This window comes from Petaurus breviceps, unplaced genomic scaffold (assembly GCF_028583685.1).
Source record: "Petaurus breviceps papuanus isolate PSGF00001 unplaced genomic scaffold, PetGlider_PUasm1.0 173, whole genome shotgun sequence".
Taxonomy (NCBI): Eukaryota; Metazoa; Chordata; class Mammalia; order Diprotodontia; family Petauridae; genus Petaurus; species Petaurus breviceps.
In genome coordinates, this window is record NW_027185759.1 from 3,427,482 (window position 1) to 3,445,379 (window position 17,898).

A 17,898-nucleotide genomic window follows, 5' to 3' on the forward strand; every position below is an offset into this window, starting at 1 on the left:
TTCTAATTGTCAGCCTCTTCTTACCCATTAGCTCCTTCTCAGCTAACTCCAACCCTCTCATACCACTCTCTCTTCTTTTTTGGAGGTCAATTGGGGTTAAGTGACTTGCCCAAAGTCACAGGGCTAGTAAGTGTGTCAAGTGTCTGATTCCGGATTTGAACTCAGGTCCTCCTGACTCCAGGGCCGGTGTTCTATTTACTGTGCCACCGAGCCGCCCCTACACCACTCTCTTTCTATATCACCACTGCTGCTGCTGCTGCTCCCGCCACCAGCCACAAAATCTTTGCTTGATCTTATGATCTCCTGAAACTGTCCACCTAGACCCCCCCTCCCATTCAGACAATCTCCCAGCAAAAGCTTCCTATACACTTTGCTTCCATTTTCTTACCCCTGACACTTGTCAGGCTTTCGGCTTCATCACCAAACTGAAGCTTCTCTCTCCAAGCTTACAGATGATTTATGAATGTCCAGAGTGAATTATCTTCATTCTGTTTTCATCCTTCTTTACTCTCTATAGAATTTGACCTTTTTGACCATTGCCTCCCTTTACACATCCTCTCCTTCCTGGATTTCCATGACACTGCACCTTTCAGGTTCCCCTCCTACCTCTCTGACACTATCTCAATCTCCTTTGCAAGATCATCGTTCTTGTCCTGTACCCCCTCCAGCTGTGCGTCCTGCAAGGCTCTGGGCCAGGCCCTTCTCCCTTTCCTCTATATTCTCTCTCCAGGTGATCCCATTAGCTTCTGTGGTTTTAATTATTATATCTATTCAGATGACTTCTGGCTCTGTATTACCTGTCCCATTCTCTCCTAGGGCCACATCACCAGGTGCGCATTGGACATCTCAGAGACATCTATAACTTAGCATGTCCACATCAGAGCACGTTATCTTTCCACCAAGGTCCTTTCCTCTTTCCAGCTTCTGTCGATGGCCCTCCCCTCCCCTGAGTCACTTAGGCCCTCAGCCCAGGAGCCACCCTCGACTTTTCCTTCTTCTTCCCCCTTCACATCAACTGTCACCAAGTCCTGCCAGTTCTACCTCCACAACATCTTTTTTTTTAATTCAATTTTCTTTTGCCAGCTCCAAATTCTCCCCCTTCCACCTCCCCTTTCCCACCATTTTCAATATGTACAGCCAAATAAAACAAAGTCCTGTCTTGGCCACATCCAGGGAAGGTCTCTCCCTCTGTCTGCACTCTGAGCCCATGGCTTCTCTGTGGAGGCAGGTGCTGTGTTTCATCATGAGTCCCCCCAGATCACGGCTGGTCACTGTGCTGATTGCAAGTTCTAAGCTTTTAAAAGCTGTCTGACTTCACAGTATCATTATTACTGTACAAAGTGTTCTCCTGGTTCTGCTCAGGAGGCTTGGGCTTGAGGAGGCTGTAGGGAGGCAGGTGTTAATTAACTACTCAAGGTGTAACCGGCACCATTGGAGTACATCAAGGTGTGCTCCAGTCTGTGTTTTAACTGACACCCTCCTTCCCCTCAGTTCCCCAGGAACTAAGCCCCACTGGTTCCTGGTTTCCTTGCCTTGACTAAAGGGGATACCAATCTTGCCTGGCTGGTTTGAACATTTGTTCTGGAATCCTAAAAGCGAAACATGAACAATAGATTGACTGCTTGGCTTCCTCAAGGGAGGATCTGATTGGTTAGATTTCAGGAGGAAATAATGGGGCTCCTGTCAAGAAACAAAAGTAAAGGGAATCTAGATGTTCCTCAAGAGCTCTCCCTCCCTCCTTCCTTTTCTCCCCCACTCCCACTGTCCTCTTCTTTCCCTTCTAGTCCCCTCCTCTCTTCTCCCCCATTTATTAACCTCTTCCCCCTCTCCTTATACCACCTCCCCTCTCAGCAGTAAAGGTCTCCTCTCAGGCTTCCCAGAGCAATTCGTCTCTTACCTTTCAAACTGAAGTGGTACATTTATCTGATTTGTGTCTTATCCACACCCTGCTTAGCTGAATTCCACCAGGGCAGGACTGGTGTCTTATCTAAACTTTATACCTTTCTCAGCATCTAACCAAGTGTTCTGTACACAGTAAGCTTAAAAAAGGCCTTGAATTCATTTTTTCTTCCCTTTCCTCCTTCTTTGGGTTTAGTTTGCATGTTGTTTGATATACCTGTACGGTCATCAGCAAGTCCCTCAATAGAAGGCACTGTATATGTATGTGTACACACACACAAAAACACACAAAGACAAAACATACACACATATATAATACACACATAAATAATTGCATATCCATATATGACTATCTGTCTGTCTGTCTGTCTGATCTGTATTTCCAGAGTTTGGCACAGTGTCTGAAACAGTAGGGGCTTAATAAATGTTTCTGGATTTATTCCTCCCTTCTTTCTCCTTTCTCCCTTCACTTCCTATCCCTTCCTTCCAAAATAAAGTTTAAAGTGTCCAAACTGTAGAGAGACAAACCAAATGAGGGTCCCTTTAAGATGCAGACAACTTTGTAAAGTTCTCAGAAGCATCCAGACATTACCAGGCTAAAAACTGCTGGAAAATTTACCATGCAGTTTACACAGCAGGATACTCATTATCTTTTATTAATATGCTAACTTAAGGCCAAAATAACAAAACAACATCTCAATCATGATGCCTTTTATCTCATCGTCTGACACATTAATAACAGAGAGGAGCCCTTTGGGAGGAGAGAGAGGCAAATAAATCTTAGAAAGATTTTAGAGATCAAAAACTTTGGAAATGTACAAAGATCATTATAGTCAAATTCTAAATAACGTGTGGCCTAATGTGCCCTCTGCATACATTTAAAAGACTATTAAAATGCCTTTAAACACCACAGAAGTCTATCTGCTGCAAGGCCTGAATGGTCCAAGGGCCATCTCTCATATGTAGAATGGGGGTGCCTTTTCATGGATTGAAGCACAGGACAGACAGCTCTAGTCTCTGCTCCCAGTCCTTTTCCAAGTGAGACTTTATTTCCTGCCATGAGGGGAAGCAGGTAATTGGGGCCAAAAACTGGATCCTCTGGTCTCTTCAGAGAAAAGGACTTCAGGGATAGAATTGTATCTGCTCCCTTGAGGATGGTTACAATCATTAATTAATTAAATGTTATTATTCAACAGGCCCTAAATTGGGCTCTTTATCTTTTCCCCTAAACCCTCCCCTCCTGCTACCTTCCCTCTTGCCGTAGCGGGCAACACCATCTCTCCAGTCCCTCAGGCTCTCAATCAAGGTGTCATCCTGGACCTGTCACTGTCTCTCACCTTCCAGATCCAATATGGTGTCAAGGTATGTCCATTTCACCTTTGCAGCATCTCACAAATGGAGTCCACCCAGCTCTTCTCTGACCCTGTTCCCTCCCTAATGCAAGCCCTCCATCACCTCACACCTGGACCACTGCAAAAGCTGCTGTTGGGTCCACCTGTCTTGAGACTCTCCCTATCCCAGTCCAGCCTCTGATGAGCCACCAAAGGGATTCCCTAAAGTAAAAGTGTGATTGTGTCAACACCTCTGCCCTATTCAATAAGCTCCTGGGGCTCCCTATTGCCTCCAAGATCAAATATAAAATCCTGTGTTTAGCATTCAAAGTCCTCCCTCGCCTGGCATCTTCCTACCTTTGCAGTCTTCTTGCCTCCTGCCTCTGCCATGTGATAACCCTGGCCTCCTGGCCCTCCGACATCTCTGGGCTCTGAGCACTTTCTCTGGTTGTCCCCCACATCTAAAATACACTCCCCCTTCATCTTGTTCTACTGACTTCCCTGTCTCCCTTTGCACTCCAGGCCAAATCCCATCTTTTACTAGAAGCTTTCCCTAACGCCCCTTAATTCTAGTGCCTTCACTCTGTCAATCATTTGCTAATTAGGCCATATGTGTGTATGGTTTTAGAGATGTCCATGTGTGTACACGTATGTGTGGGGTGTGTATGCACCCGCATATATTACACATATGTAGACATGCTTCTGTGCCACACGTGTTGGTGTGCAGGTGTGTGTAAGTGCACGCGTGTACACATATGTGTGTTGTGTTCACACATGTACCATACATGCACATACATGCTTGTGTGCCACACACGTGTTGATGTACCAGTATGCATGTACACACATGTGTGTGCACGCACATGTATCACACATGCGTAGGCGACACACATGTGTTGACATGCGGGTGTGCATGTACATGTATGCATGTGCACATATATGTATCACACATGCACAGACATGTATCTTGCCACACACCTGTTGGTATGCAGGCATGTGTGCGTGCATGTGTGCACATACCTGTGTGTATGTATGTATAGATGCATATTTAGAGGGCACATTTGTCTGCTTGTTGTCTTCCCATTCACTTCTACATCCTTCTAGGCCCCTCCATTATCTCTTGCCTCTTCTTGTACTTCCCAGCTTAGCACAGTGACTGGACCAAAGTAAGTACTTTATAAGAGCTGATTGACTGATTGGTTGGTTGATTGACAAGCTAACTTTTGAGAAATATTCCTATACTGGGGGTGGGGAAGCAGGACCTCAAGTTTTATCTTTAAAGCTTGATTCTCCTCCTTCTAAACAAACACCAGTTCCACAACAAACACAAATAGCATTTTGTCAAAAAACCGATTTACCCAGATTGGTAGCAAACAGAAATCTGAGAATGTGTGCCTATGAGAATACATACCATGTGATGCAGAGAGAAGGAGCTCTCCCTTTGGGAACAAGGTAACTCAGCTCTACCAAGAGAGTCCTGGGTCTCACCCAAGGGGAAAGTCCCCCAATTCTCTAGTATAGCAAATCGAGGACAGGGACATGATGGAGGCCACTGGCTCCTCCCCTGCTGACTTCTTCCCAGAATCCTCTGCTTCACCAGCCTCAAGTATGGCTGCAATCTTACATCTTTTCTCTCAAAGCTGGAAGCCAGAAGTACCCAAAGTGACCTGAAGAAAACTGAAGAGACTGAAGAGATCTCCTCTGTCTCGCTCTCACTTGTATTCCACTCTGGAATGAAAGTCTTTGTCATCCCTTATAAAGGTCAGCTAGGTAAGTCCAAAACCTGTAAATATGTAATATTAAGCACAAATATCAGTGCATTAAGACAATAAGAATGATTTTGCTGCATCCTGGGGAATCAGCCTTTAGTACCATTGAAGGTTCAATAAGCAAATGCATGGTAACAATATATGCCCTAAGAATACCAGCAACAACAACATGTGTCCTGAACAGAGCATCACTTGGACAGGTACTGCAGGGACAGCTTGCCTAACCACAGACAGCACATTTTTTTTTCTTTTTGGAGGGTGAAGGCAGGGCAATTGGGGTTAAGTGACTTGCCCCAGGTTACACGGCTTGTAAGTGTTAAGTGTCTGAAGCCTGACTTGAACTCAGGTCCTCCTGACTCCAGGGCCGGTGCTCTATTCACTGTGCCACCTAGCTGCCCCTGGACAGGACATTTAACACAGCCACATGCCAAAAGTTCAGGCTTCTCCACAGGCCCCAGTAATCAATGGACAGCAATAAACATGGTTAATGAAGGAAGCCAAACTAGCAAGTCTCAACCATCACACTGGCTAGGGGGCTAGATATAAAGTATGGCTTAGCTGTAAGCATTAGTGATGTACACAGAGCAATTAGCAGAGAGACATTGTTGTCACATGAGTGCAGCAGAAAACCTCGCTGAATGAATGTGACAGCAAAACACAAAGCAAGCCTCTGCATGCATGCAGTGATTCTCATGCCCAGCAGCAAACAGGTGATAAATACGAAGCACCTTTCACATGAGCATCTCCAGCATTGTTGCCTAGAGACATGAGTAACTCCATCCTCAGGCTTACCTGTAACATCATAAACTGAGCCTCGTGACTGATCTTGGAGGTCTAGGCCTCCTTCCCCTGACTGAGCCTACACCCAAGCCAGTCATTGGTATGGGCTGGCCTCAAAATCCTTACTGACTTGGGTGGCTACACTTGGGCTGGAGACTGTATCAGGCTGGCTATCTGTGTGTTCGAGTTCTGGGGGCTGAATCTGAGCCTGAGGAGTCTCGCATTTCTGGGCAGGGAAAGAGTTGCCTTTGGCTTCACTTCTCCTTCCCTGAAAAATGCAGTTTCATGCACTGGATATATCATTTTCAGGGCCCATATTTGGGCCAGAAAGTCTTTGTGCAGCTGATGAGCAGCCTCTTTTCCTCAGCCTTTTCCAAACTCTCTTTCCCCCTACTCATTATAAAGTCTAATTAGTTCTCTGGGCAGTTGGTGGTGGTGAATAGTCCTGAAGGGCCCCCTCCATTCTCTAGGACTATTTTTCATTTTCTCCATCAGTCAGCTAGCTTGTATGTCCTTTGAATCCCAAGGTTTCTCAACAGAACTCTGCCTCCCTGTTGAAGGTCTTGACATAGCACCTGAAATCATCACAGCTTTTGTTTTTCGAACAGATCTTCTGAGTGGAAGCTGTCGCTCATTAGTAGGCACCTCTCAGTTTCTCCTTTAATTGAGACATGTACTAAGGGTAAGTAATGTGATCACTCCCTTCATCTGAAGGGCCAAAATATAAGTTAATGGCCAGGCATGGTTCTTGCCCAAACATAACCAGTCTGCTGTAAAATCTGCAGCATCATTCTTGATGGGATTGTATTCATGCGCTAGAAATAAGACATGCTGACTTCACTGAGGCTTTTGTTGTGGCTTCAGAGTTCCCAACATGTTCAACAGTGTGTGGCCAAACCATTCAGGCTACAGGCTCAAAGACTGCTGAGACCCAAGGGACTTGCAACTGAACTGACCGACTCTGTCTCTGTCTATCTGTCTGTCTGTCTCTATCCTCCCCCGCTCCCCATCTCTGGCATGCATCAGACCGAAGAATTTTCAGGGGAAGCTCAGAGATCTCAGAAGGAATTCCAGGGACGTGCTGGACAAAGGTGGGAGAGAACTCTTCTAGGATTCTATCAGGATCCTCTTCAAGAAGGGAAGCATCACAATTGCTCAGTGCCACAAAGACTATGGAAGACAAAATTAGTTCTCTAGGCAATTGGTGGTGGTAGTGAATAGTCCTGATGGGCTATTATAGACATATAGAAAATTATCAATAATGTTATACAAATTATATAACCATATTTATTGCTTTCCATCGACATTTTTGGATTAAATTTTATGTTTATTTTTAGTTTACATCATTCATTTCCACAAGATTTTAAGTTACAAATTTTCTCCCCATCTTTCCCCTACCCACTACCCCAAAACAGTAATCACACGGAATATCCTCTCCCCTAATCTGATCTCTCCTATATCCTCCCCCATTTCCCCTTGACTTTCTGGTAGGGCAAGATGGATCTCCCTATCCCAGTGCCTGTATATCTTATTTCCCAGTTGCATGTAAAAATAATAATAATAATAATAACAAAAAATTGATTTTAAAACTTTGAATTCCATATTATTTCCCTTCTTCCCTCATTACCCACCCTTACTGAGAAGATAAGCAATTCAATATAGTTTGTACATGTGTAGTTATGAAAGACATTTCCATAGTGGATATATTGTGAAAGACTGACTATATTTCCACCCATCCTATCCTGCCCCCCACTTGTTCTATTTTCTACTTTGACCCTGTCCCTTTTCAAATGTGTGTGCTTCTAACTACCCTCCCCCCAATCTGCCCTCCCTTCTATCATTCCCCCTCTTATCCCCTTTCCACCTACTTTCCTGTAGGTTAAAATACCCAATTTAGTGTGTATGTTATGCCTTCCTAAAGCCAAATTCAATGACAGTAAGGTTGGCCTATTCCCTTTTGCATTCCTGTTCTTTCCCTCCATTGGAACAGTTTTCTTTTGCCTCTTTTATGAGATAATTTACCCTATTTTGTCTCTCCCTATCTCCTCTCATTATATTCCTCTTTCACCTCTTAATTTTATTTTTTTAATATCATCCTTTCCTATTCAATTGATCCTGTGCCCTCTGTCTATGTATACCTATACACATATATACACACACTGACATGTGTATTCATAGGCACATATACACTCCTATATAGACATATATATATGTATGTATACTTACTATCTATCTATCTATCTATCTATCTAAACACATATATATTCCCTTCAATTATCCTCATACTGAGAAAAGTTTCATAAGTTATAATTATCATTTTTCCATGTAGGCATGTAAATAGTTCAACTTTGATAAGTTCCTTATGATTTCTTTTCCCTGTTTACCTTCTCATCCTTCTCTTGCTTCTTGTATTTGAATGTCAAATTTTCTATTCAACTCTGTTTTTTTCTTCAAGAATGCTTGAAAGGCCTCTATTTCTTTGAATGACCATATTTTCCCCTGAAACATGATATTTACTTTTGCTGGGTAGGTGATTCTTGCTTTTAATCCTAGCTCCTTTGACCTCTGGAATATCATATTCCAAGCCCTTCGATCCCTTAATGTAGAAGCTGCTAGATATTGTTGCTCATTGTGTTTCCACAGTATTCAAATTTTGTCTTCTTAGTTGCTTGTAATATTTTCTCCTTGATCTGGGAACTCCGGAACCTGGCTATAATATTCCTAGGAGTTTTCTTTTTCAGATCTTTTTCAGGAGGTGATTGGTGGATTCTTTCAACCACTATTTAACCCTTTGATTCTAAAACATCAGGGCAATTTTCCTTGAGAATTTCTTGAAGGATAATTTCTAGGTTCTTTTTTTTATCATGGCTTTCAGGTAGTCCAATATTTTTTTTTAAATTCTCTCTCCTGGATCTGTTTTCCAGGTCAGTGGTTTTTCCAATGAGACATTTCACATTGCCTTCTATTTTTTCATTTGTTTATATCTGTTTAATAGTATCTTGATTTCTCATAAAGTCATTAGCTTCCATTTGCTCCAATCTAATCCTGGAGGAATTATTCTCTTCAGTGAGTTTTTTAAATTCTTTTTCCATCTGGCAAATTTGGCTTTTTAAGAAACTCTTCTCCTCGTTGGCTTTTTGCGCCTCTTTTGCCATTTGAGTCAGTTTATTTTTAAGGTGTCATTTTCTTCAATCAGGTTGTTGATTCTCTTTTCATGATTTTCTTGCATCATTCTCATTTCTCTTCCCAATTTATCCTCCACTTCTCTCACTTGACTTTCAGACTCCTTCTTAAGCTCCTCCATAACCTGTAACCAGTTTTTATATTTTTCTTGGAGGCTTTTGGTGCAGGAGTTCTGACTTTGATGTCTTCCTCCCACTCCATGACTTTATGCTTTTTGTCCCCCCAAAAGGATTCTATGCTCTGTTTGTGCTTGCTTTGCTTGCTCATGTTGCCCCTCAATTACTTGAATTTTCAGCTTTTTCCACAGTAGAACTCTGCTTTCAGAGAGGAGAGCTTTGTCCCAAATTGCTGAGGTTTTCACAGTTTCCAGAGCTATTAGATGGGCACCCTCTCTATAGCCTGCACACACTCTGGCTCACTGTGAGTCACATACCCCAAGACCATCACCCAAAACCATGATCCGGATCCAAGCAGGTCAAAGCAAGAGTGATGACCCTCTGAATGGTTGCTTGTTCCCCATACAATCTGCAGACCAGGAGCTCTGGAAGCAGCCATGTGGCAGCAGCTACACCCACCACGCCTCCTCTGCTTCTCACTCTGGGGGTAGCAGCCAGACCACATTACCCCTGCTTGAACAAAGTTCCACACTGGCCTTTCACTTTGTCTTTGACATTTGTGGATTGAGAATTCTGGAAACTGCTACAACTGCTAGTGTCTGCTACAGCTCCTGAAGTCTGCTCCAGTCAGGGCTGGTTGGGGCTGTCCTGGGGCTAAAACTTTGGCTCAGTCGAGACTGTGCTCTGCTCTCACACACTGTGATGGACCCTTCCTTCCAGGCTTCCTTCAGTGGGATATTTGTTTCTCTCCAAGTCATGTGGAAGTCCTGTTTCTGCTCCCCCATCTTGGCTCTGCCCTCCTTTCCATTGATTCCTGGAGCCTGTGGAGAAGCCATACTTTTGGTATGATTTAATAGGCATAAGTGTAAAATCCTACAGGTGGTAGGAAAAAAAATGAAGTACACAAATATGTGATGGGGGAGGCAAAAACCCCGACACTTCATTTGAAAATAACGCGAAGGTTTCAGTGCAGAGAAAGCAGTGCAAGACGGAACAGTCAAGAAAAGCTAATGAAATCTTGGGTTCCACTGAGAGCATGACTCTCTGGGAATAGGGAGGTGACAGTTCCAGTTCTCTGTTGTAGTTGGAAGACATTTGAGTCTTGGTTTTACTTCTGGGCACCACATACTAGGAAGACTATGGAGAAGCTAGAAAAGACCCAAAGGATCAGGATGGAGAGAACTCCAACCAGGATCAGTTAGAGGAATGGAGGAGCAAGAAGGCAGGCATTCATTAAGCACCTACTGTGTGCTGGGAGCTTTACAGCATCATCTCCTCTAATTCCCACTACAACTCTTAGCGGTAGGTGTTATTGTTATCCCCACTTTAAGGGGGAAGAAATTAAGGAGGAGAGAGCTTAATGAGTGACTTGCACAGGGTTTGAAATCAGGTCTTCCTGATTTGGGCTCAGCGTTTTAGGCACTGTGCCTCCTCTAACTGCTTCAGGGAATGGTCAGTCTGAAGAACAGGAGACCGAGGAGGTAAAAGAGGGAGACGTGATAACTACCTTTGAGGAGCTGAAGGGTGACTAAACTGTGCTAGGCATCAGGAACAGAAAGGAAAAGATCATGAAATAGTTCTTACCTTCAAGGAGCTTACATTCCCTTGACCTCTCCTGTAGCATTCTGTCTTCTAATTCACTAAACCTTTTATCTGTGTTGGTGCCTTGTCCTCGGTGAGTCAAGTGAAAGCAGGAACCATGTCTTAGCTGAGCTTTTGCATTTCGCCATGTCAGGAGGTGATTGATGAATATTGTAGGAATCTTGTCCCTTAGTTCCACGTGTAAGACTGAGGTCATCACTTCTCCAGACGGGCAGAGGCTGGGGCAGACCTGTAAAGAGAAAGGGAGCGTGCCCAGCAGTCATATGAGTGTCTCCAGGTGAGCTTCTCTCAGGATCACTGCACCCCCTCCCTGGAGCAGACAAGATTATCTAAGGCTACCGGATAGAAAGGATGATCAATTGTTGTCCAGTCACCTTGTGCACCTTTTAAATGCTAAGCAATTAGTGTCTCTCTAAGAAAGAAAGTACAGGAAAAAGAGGAAAACAAGGAGGAAAAAGAGTATGAGGAAAGACAGGAGCAAGAAAAAAGAAGAGGAGAAGATGAAGCAGAAGAAGGGGAGGAGGAAGAGGAGTGAGAGCAGCAGAAGAGCAATAACTCGGGGGGGGGAGGCAAAGAGGAGGGCAAAGGAAGAGCCGAAGAGCGGGAGGAGGAGGATGAAGAGACAGAGAACGAGAAGTCAGGAGTCTTGCTCTCCCTTTCCATTTCCATTTCACAGATGCCTCATTTTATCCACAGAACAACCCCAAGGGGGAGGCGAGGCGGGGCTTCTCCCCATTTCCCACAGGAGAGGAAAGCCCAGGTCAGAGAAGGGATACCCAACATCACAGGTCAGTCAGCAAGCCCTAGATCCTTGTAGCGCTGCACTCTGCGCCTCAGTTTCCTAACCTACAAAATGACCTCTGGGGGTCATTCACGTCTATGGCTTGATGATCTGAAGTATTTGCGCTGCTATCCCGATGAAGCAGAGTAAGATTTGCTCTGCTTTTCCTCACAGGAATGAACCACGAGAAATGGGTTGACATTTCTGAGTAGCTTGAGGTTAAATGTAAGGAAGAACATCCTGGGATCCCTCCCAAGTGGTGCGGGCTGCCTGTGGGGGTGGCCTGGCGCCTCTCCCTAGAGAAGGATTGAACCCTGTGAGGTTGCCACGGGGGAGCAGGATGCCCATTAGTGGGGGATGCTGGGGAGAGGTCTTGCTCAGGTGTGGACTGGACCAGATGGTATCTGAGGTCACTCAGTTCTGAGAGTCCACAAGGAAAAATGCTTCGAGATTGGGATCTTTGTCCACAAAAAGCCTGCCGGATTCTCTGAAGCTGTAAGGTTACCTCCAATATGTGTCAAAGGGAGCTGATGTTAATGAAATGTACTTTCGCTGGCGTGGTGCCATCTCACTCATCTGCTCCACAGATGACCTTCATTAGGACTCTCACAAGGCCAGATAAACCCTGCCCCCCCACTGGGGAATAGACAGCAGTAATAACCGCAGCAGCAGCTGCATATGGGGGGCACTCAGAGCTTTCTGCCTGCTTTCATTCTCTGCCTCATCTCATCTGAGCCTCAGAACAGCTCTGTGGGACAGGTACAATAGGCGCAATTATCCTCGTGTTAGAAGACTGAGAGTCAAGGAGACCGAGGGCCACGTTCATGATCACACAGGTTCTATGTGAGATTTAAGCATGTTTCTCCCTGACTCCAGGTCTCACATTTTAACTACTACACTACATTGACTCAATGATAACAAATTTCCTTTCCTAACGCTTTGATGTTTGCTTAATGCCTTTCCCACAATGCATGATGTTGGAAGGTGAGTATTACAAATACCACTCTTCCTTATTTTACAAATGAGGAAACGTAAGGGTTAAGTTACTTTGCTGAGGTCACACAGCATCAGTGCCAGATTTGAGCTGGTCACCTGACTCCCAGGCTCACCCTCTTTCTAGCACTCCCTAGGTTTTACCAGAATCCCATTTCTGTGAGCAAAGTGGAGGCAACCGAGGCATCGAAAGGGACTCCATCTCTGTACCTCCAAGGCTCTGCCTTATGATAACAATAACTGTTAAGCTTCCTGGCTCAGAATGAGAGGTCTTTATCCTCTCTCCTTCCCCAGTGATGTTGCCCCTCTTTCTCTTCTAGATTCCTCCTGGGGAAGTCTAGCCTTGCCAAGGATAAAGAATAACTGGTACATGACCAAAGAAGGACTCTTGAGGTTTCTTGCTTTTTCCATGGGACCCTGGAGTCATGGAGAATATCTTGTGTCACAAAATGGAAAGTTTACATTTGAAGTTGGTTCCCTCTCCATCTTCCTGCACCCCAGGATGTTCCTGGGCTCTCCTTTGGCATTCATTGCCAAATGAATGTTCCTTGAAGCAAAGGTGCCTGGACTAGGCTAATTCTCACTTCTTTGTTAAAAAGCTTCTTGGCCAGGAACCTTGCCAATTCTTTCTTTCCATGTTTCATACTATAGCCAGAGAATATATTTAATTTTGCTTTAAAAAAATCTTCCAAAAAATGCAGCCATTAATGCTCTGTGTTCCTAATGCTTCCTTAAATTCACACAATAAAAATGAGTCATTTTCTGTTGGTCTGAACCTGGCCCAGGGGGGTTGGCTGAGATGAGGCACACCGGCTGGGTGCCAGATCCTTTTTCCATGTGTCTGTTTTCCCTTCTAAATGCCAAAAATTGGTATTATTTGCTCCAGCCTCTCCAGTGGCCTGCCAAGATCTGACACTTCCCTAAACAGAGAACACAAACAAAACACAACAAAACACTTTACTCAAAAAGTCACTGAGAAAAAGGGGCTGAAAGAGGTTGCATGGAACTTGAAGCTTCCCAAAGAGGTCCCTGAGGAGGAGTTCATCTGCTCTGTATCTCTGGCTTCAAACCTCAGTGCAGCACATGGAATTTGCTCAGACATCCAAAGTTTCCATCCTCAGCTGTGGAGAAATTCCTCAACTGCCTCCCACCATTTCCTAGCCCTTCTCATTCGTCCCAGCTTCTATGCCTCTGTGAAAAGCCCTGGTTTGGGGGGGCAGTATTAGTGGACCCTTCCTCCTAAGAAAGCAGCAGTGTCATGTGGCAGCCATGAAGACTTTGGGAGCCACATGGTCTGCAACTAGGGAGGTGAGACTCCCACTTCATCCTGGTCATTCCCCGCTGGGAGTCATGGCCACTTTTGGGCGCCCCATCTGAAGAACCATTGGCATTTACATAGGGTTTCTTAAGGTTTATAGGGATTTACATACATTATCACTATCAATAGTAGGGAGGAATCTGACCAGATTGATAAAGGAGCTGAAGGCTCCACTCCAAGAACTAAGGGTGCCCTTCTCAGAGATGAGCTGCTCGTTTCAGAGAGGAGCTGCGTACAGCTCTGCAGCCCCCACCCAGGCTGCTGACTTTTTCCCTGGAGAGCCTTCATTCTGAGGAAGTGCCAAGGCCATCCATGCTTTGTCTTTCACTTCTCTCCCACTTCTACTCCTGCCTTCTGTATTTCTCCCCATGCCACATCTTTCAGTTTTTTTTTTATGCATTGTCTTTCTCCATTGGAATGTAAGCTCCTGGGGGACAAGGACTGCCTTTTTCCTTAAATTTGCATTTCCAGCACTGATCACTGTACATGGCATATTGTAATTTTTTGATAAATGTTTCTTGATTCCTTGACTCTGGGAAAACATGATAACTGTCAGCAAATATTTGAAGGACTAGCATTTGGAAGATAGATATGACTTGTTCTTCTTAGACCCAGACAGCAGAGCCAGGAACAAGAGATGAAGGCTGCAGAGAGACAGATTTAGGCATATGGTAGTAACACGCCAACAATGGGAGCTCCCTCAGACTGGGATGGGTCACCTTGGAAGTCTTCAAGCAGAGTTTGGGTGGCCACTTGGTAGATGGGTTGGAAAGGGTATTCTCATGCAAGGAGGGCTTGGAAAAGAGGCCATGTCTTCTTTCGAGGAATTGATGTCCCTTTCAGTTCTGAGATTTGCTGGGACTCTATCATGTTCTAAAAGATGGTTTGCTAATACTCTATCAGTTGTCGCTTCAGATGCTCTGCCTCCCCATGACTGTTCCCTACCTTCCTATTGACCATCTGTTCAGAACACAGTCCATAGCCCTCCTCCACCATTACAATTCTAATATCTGCTTCTTCTGAACTCCTGGTAATCTTTGATTTTCCCCTTCATTTGACAGTAAATCCTTCAAAGCCTTAGGACATCACAAACATTGGTTCTGATTGTTTCTAAACTCATGTTCTTATTGACATTCCATGCATTTATGTCATGCTTCCCTAGGAGGATTGAATGACCTCTGAATTCCCTTCTAGACCTCCATCAAAGATCCTCTGATCTGAAGTTCAGAGGCCATCCTCTCAGACTTCTTTCTGACTCCTATGCTGCCTAGGACCTAGGAGAAGCTCAACAAAACATGGTTTGATTTTGGCTTAGGTCCCAAACAGATCCCTGGGAAGGCTATTGCTAGGCCAGGAGGTTCTAGTTCCAGCACTTCCACCATAATCCCTAACTCCAGTTCTTTCCTTGACACACACCCATCTCTACTCTCAGGAGCTATCCAGCTACCCATGGAGCCTGTGGAAGTAGAACCTTGACCAGCTGCCCCTGATGCTTAGCTCCCACAAGGCAGGCAGAGCCAGGGAAGGAGTACCAACCAAACATCCTGTCCTTTTTCACATCTTGAGTCATTTCATGGCTACCTTGCCCCTTGTGCCTTATTCATGTAAGAGTCCTGAGAAGCCCAGGGCCAGTTTGATTTAAGCCAGAAAGGACTGTGTACTGTGTACAATGTAGGAACATCAGCAGCTCCACATTTGGATAAATCCCCAGAATTGTTTTCACATTTTAGCATCCAGATTATTTTGAGTTGGAGATGATGATGTCTGCCCCTCCAACCCCAAAGACTGCCTCATGGGCCAATGACAGTGACTACCAGGTGGACCATCTATCATCCAATAGGCACGGAGCCCAAGAGGACAGACACAAGGCTATCAGGGAAAAAGAGTCAGGCTCTCCATGCCCCTGGGAGACTGTAAAAGTGCCCAGAGGAGACGAGTCTGGCTTTCAGACTGACTATTCTGAGTATATTGGAAAAATCACCCATCTTTCCAGCCCAAAGTTAGCTGATAGCACCCCTGGGCTAATTGGATGCCATCAATGACACACGTGTGAGGCAGAAGCAGATAAAAAAAGTCTGTAGACAGAAATGCCAAGTTGGCGGGTGTTCCTTGACAAGCCTGAGGAATCAGTGAGCTGCCGCTTTCCAGAGCATGGGATTATTCACGGTCTTGCACCAACAGTTGAAAGGATTTATTCTGCAGAGGGCTGTGGTTGCCTGTTCCTTCCCATTGAGGACAGAACAAGATGAAGCCTGAGCTGTAGGAAGAGAGGAGAGTCATTAGATGGTAGTATCAGTTTACTAAGGGATGTTGCGAAGAGAGGAATTTGAATAGGAAGTAGATCAAAGGAGACTAAAAATCTAGGAAGGGATGGCACTTGGAGAGTTTTGTGAGATTAAAAACCCCTGAGCATAGGCTAAACCCATCTGCTGTGTAAGGGCATCAGACACTGAATGTGACCTTGAGAAAGAAGATTCTGGGGCCAAGGCCCTGTGAGGATGGAGGATCTGTCAAACCCACCCTCCCTGAATCCATCTCACCTGAGATCACCTGGGGGGATAAAGAAACGGGAGGGGGAGAAACACACCTATATAATGAGGGTCATCCAGAGGAACCTGCCCCAGTTATACTCTCCTGCCTCTGCTGCCCAGATGTGTGACTCAGGGCTCGGGTGCATTAGAGATGATGAACTTTCTGTCTGCTTCAAGTCAGGTCAATAAGCATTTCACATGTACCTTCTATGTGTCAGGCACAGTGCTAAGCACTAGCGATAATAAAGAAAGAAAAAAAACCCAAAAAACAACCTCATGCCTGCTCTCAACAAGCTCCTGTTCCAATGGGACAAACAAAATGCAAGCAAGTATACAAACAAGATATGTATGACTACTAATACATACACATACATATAGAGATATCAATACATTTAGCATCTATTTATCTATCCATCCACCTCTGTCTGTCTATCTATCTATCTATCTATCTGTCATCTATCCATCCATCCACCCACCCACCCATCCACCCATCCACCCATCCATCCATCCATCTATCCATCTCTCTCTCTCTCTCTCTCTCTCTCTCTCTACCTACCTACTTAGGTGTCCTGCAGAAGGTGGGATTTGATCTGTCACTTGAAGGAATTCAGGGAAGCCATAAGAGGGAGTGCATATGAGGAATGAAGAGCAGCCAGTGAAAATGCCCAGAGTCTGGAAACAGCAAAGAGAGCAGTATCCCTGGATCACAGAGTATGTGGGGGTAGGGAAAAAAGATGTGAGATGACTAGAAAGGTTGCTGAGGGATGAGGGGGAAGTTTATGAAGAGTCTTGTATGTCAAACAGAAGACTTTATATTTGATCTGGGCAATGCTAAGGAGCCTTTGGAGTTTACTGAATGGGTGTGGGGGTGGTGTGACATGCTCAGATTTGTGCTTTATCAAGATTGATATGAGGATCAACTGCAGTGGGGAGACACTCAACAGATGGTGCCTCCAGTCTTGGGGAGAGGGAAAGAGTGCTGGCCCTGGGAGCAGCAGCATCAGCGGAGAGAAGGGATTTCCATCCACATAACCCAGAGCTGAATGATGTAGGGGCTTTGAAATGACATAGAATCCTCTTATTACCTATTGACCTAGAAGGCCTGATGACTAAAGGAGTAGTTAAAGAGGTGTGCCTGGAGGGGAAGGGGGGAATGCCCTGTCCCATGAGCACCTCATTATCTAGACAAGATGTTCCCTCTTTCCCTCATTCTCATTTAATTCATAGGTGCCATGTTAAAGATCAGTATAAATGTGACCTACAGGGAATAGGGGGATTGGGGAGGGAATTGCTGTATTCCCCAGCTGTAAGTATGGGATGCAAGAGGAAGAACTCACCTTGGGGTTACGAATCTAAGCCCCTCAGGTGGGTAGAGCATGCAGTGATGGGAGTCTGGGGGTCAACCATACACAAACACAGGACAGGTAACCAGTGGGAATGTGTGGGAGCCTGGCAGGTGAGTGTCACAGCCCTCTATCTCTCAGGTTCTGTTTCTGCTTTGATCTCTCTCTCTCACTCCCTCTTTCATCTCCCTAGCCCCATCCCACCCTCTTCCCAGGCTTTCCTGCTACTTGAGTGCATCAAGGACACCATTGGCC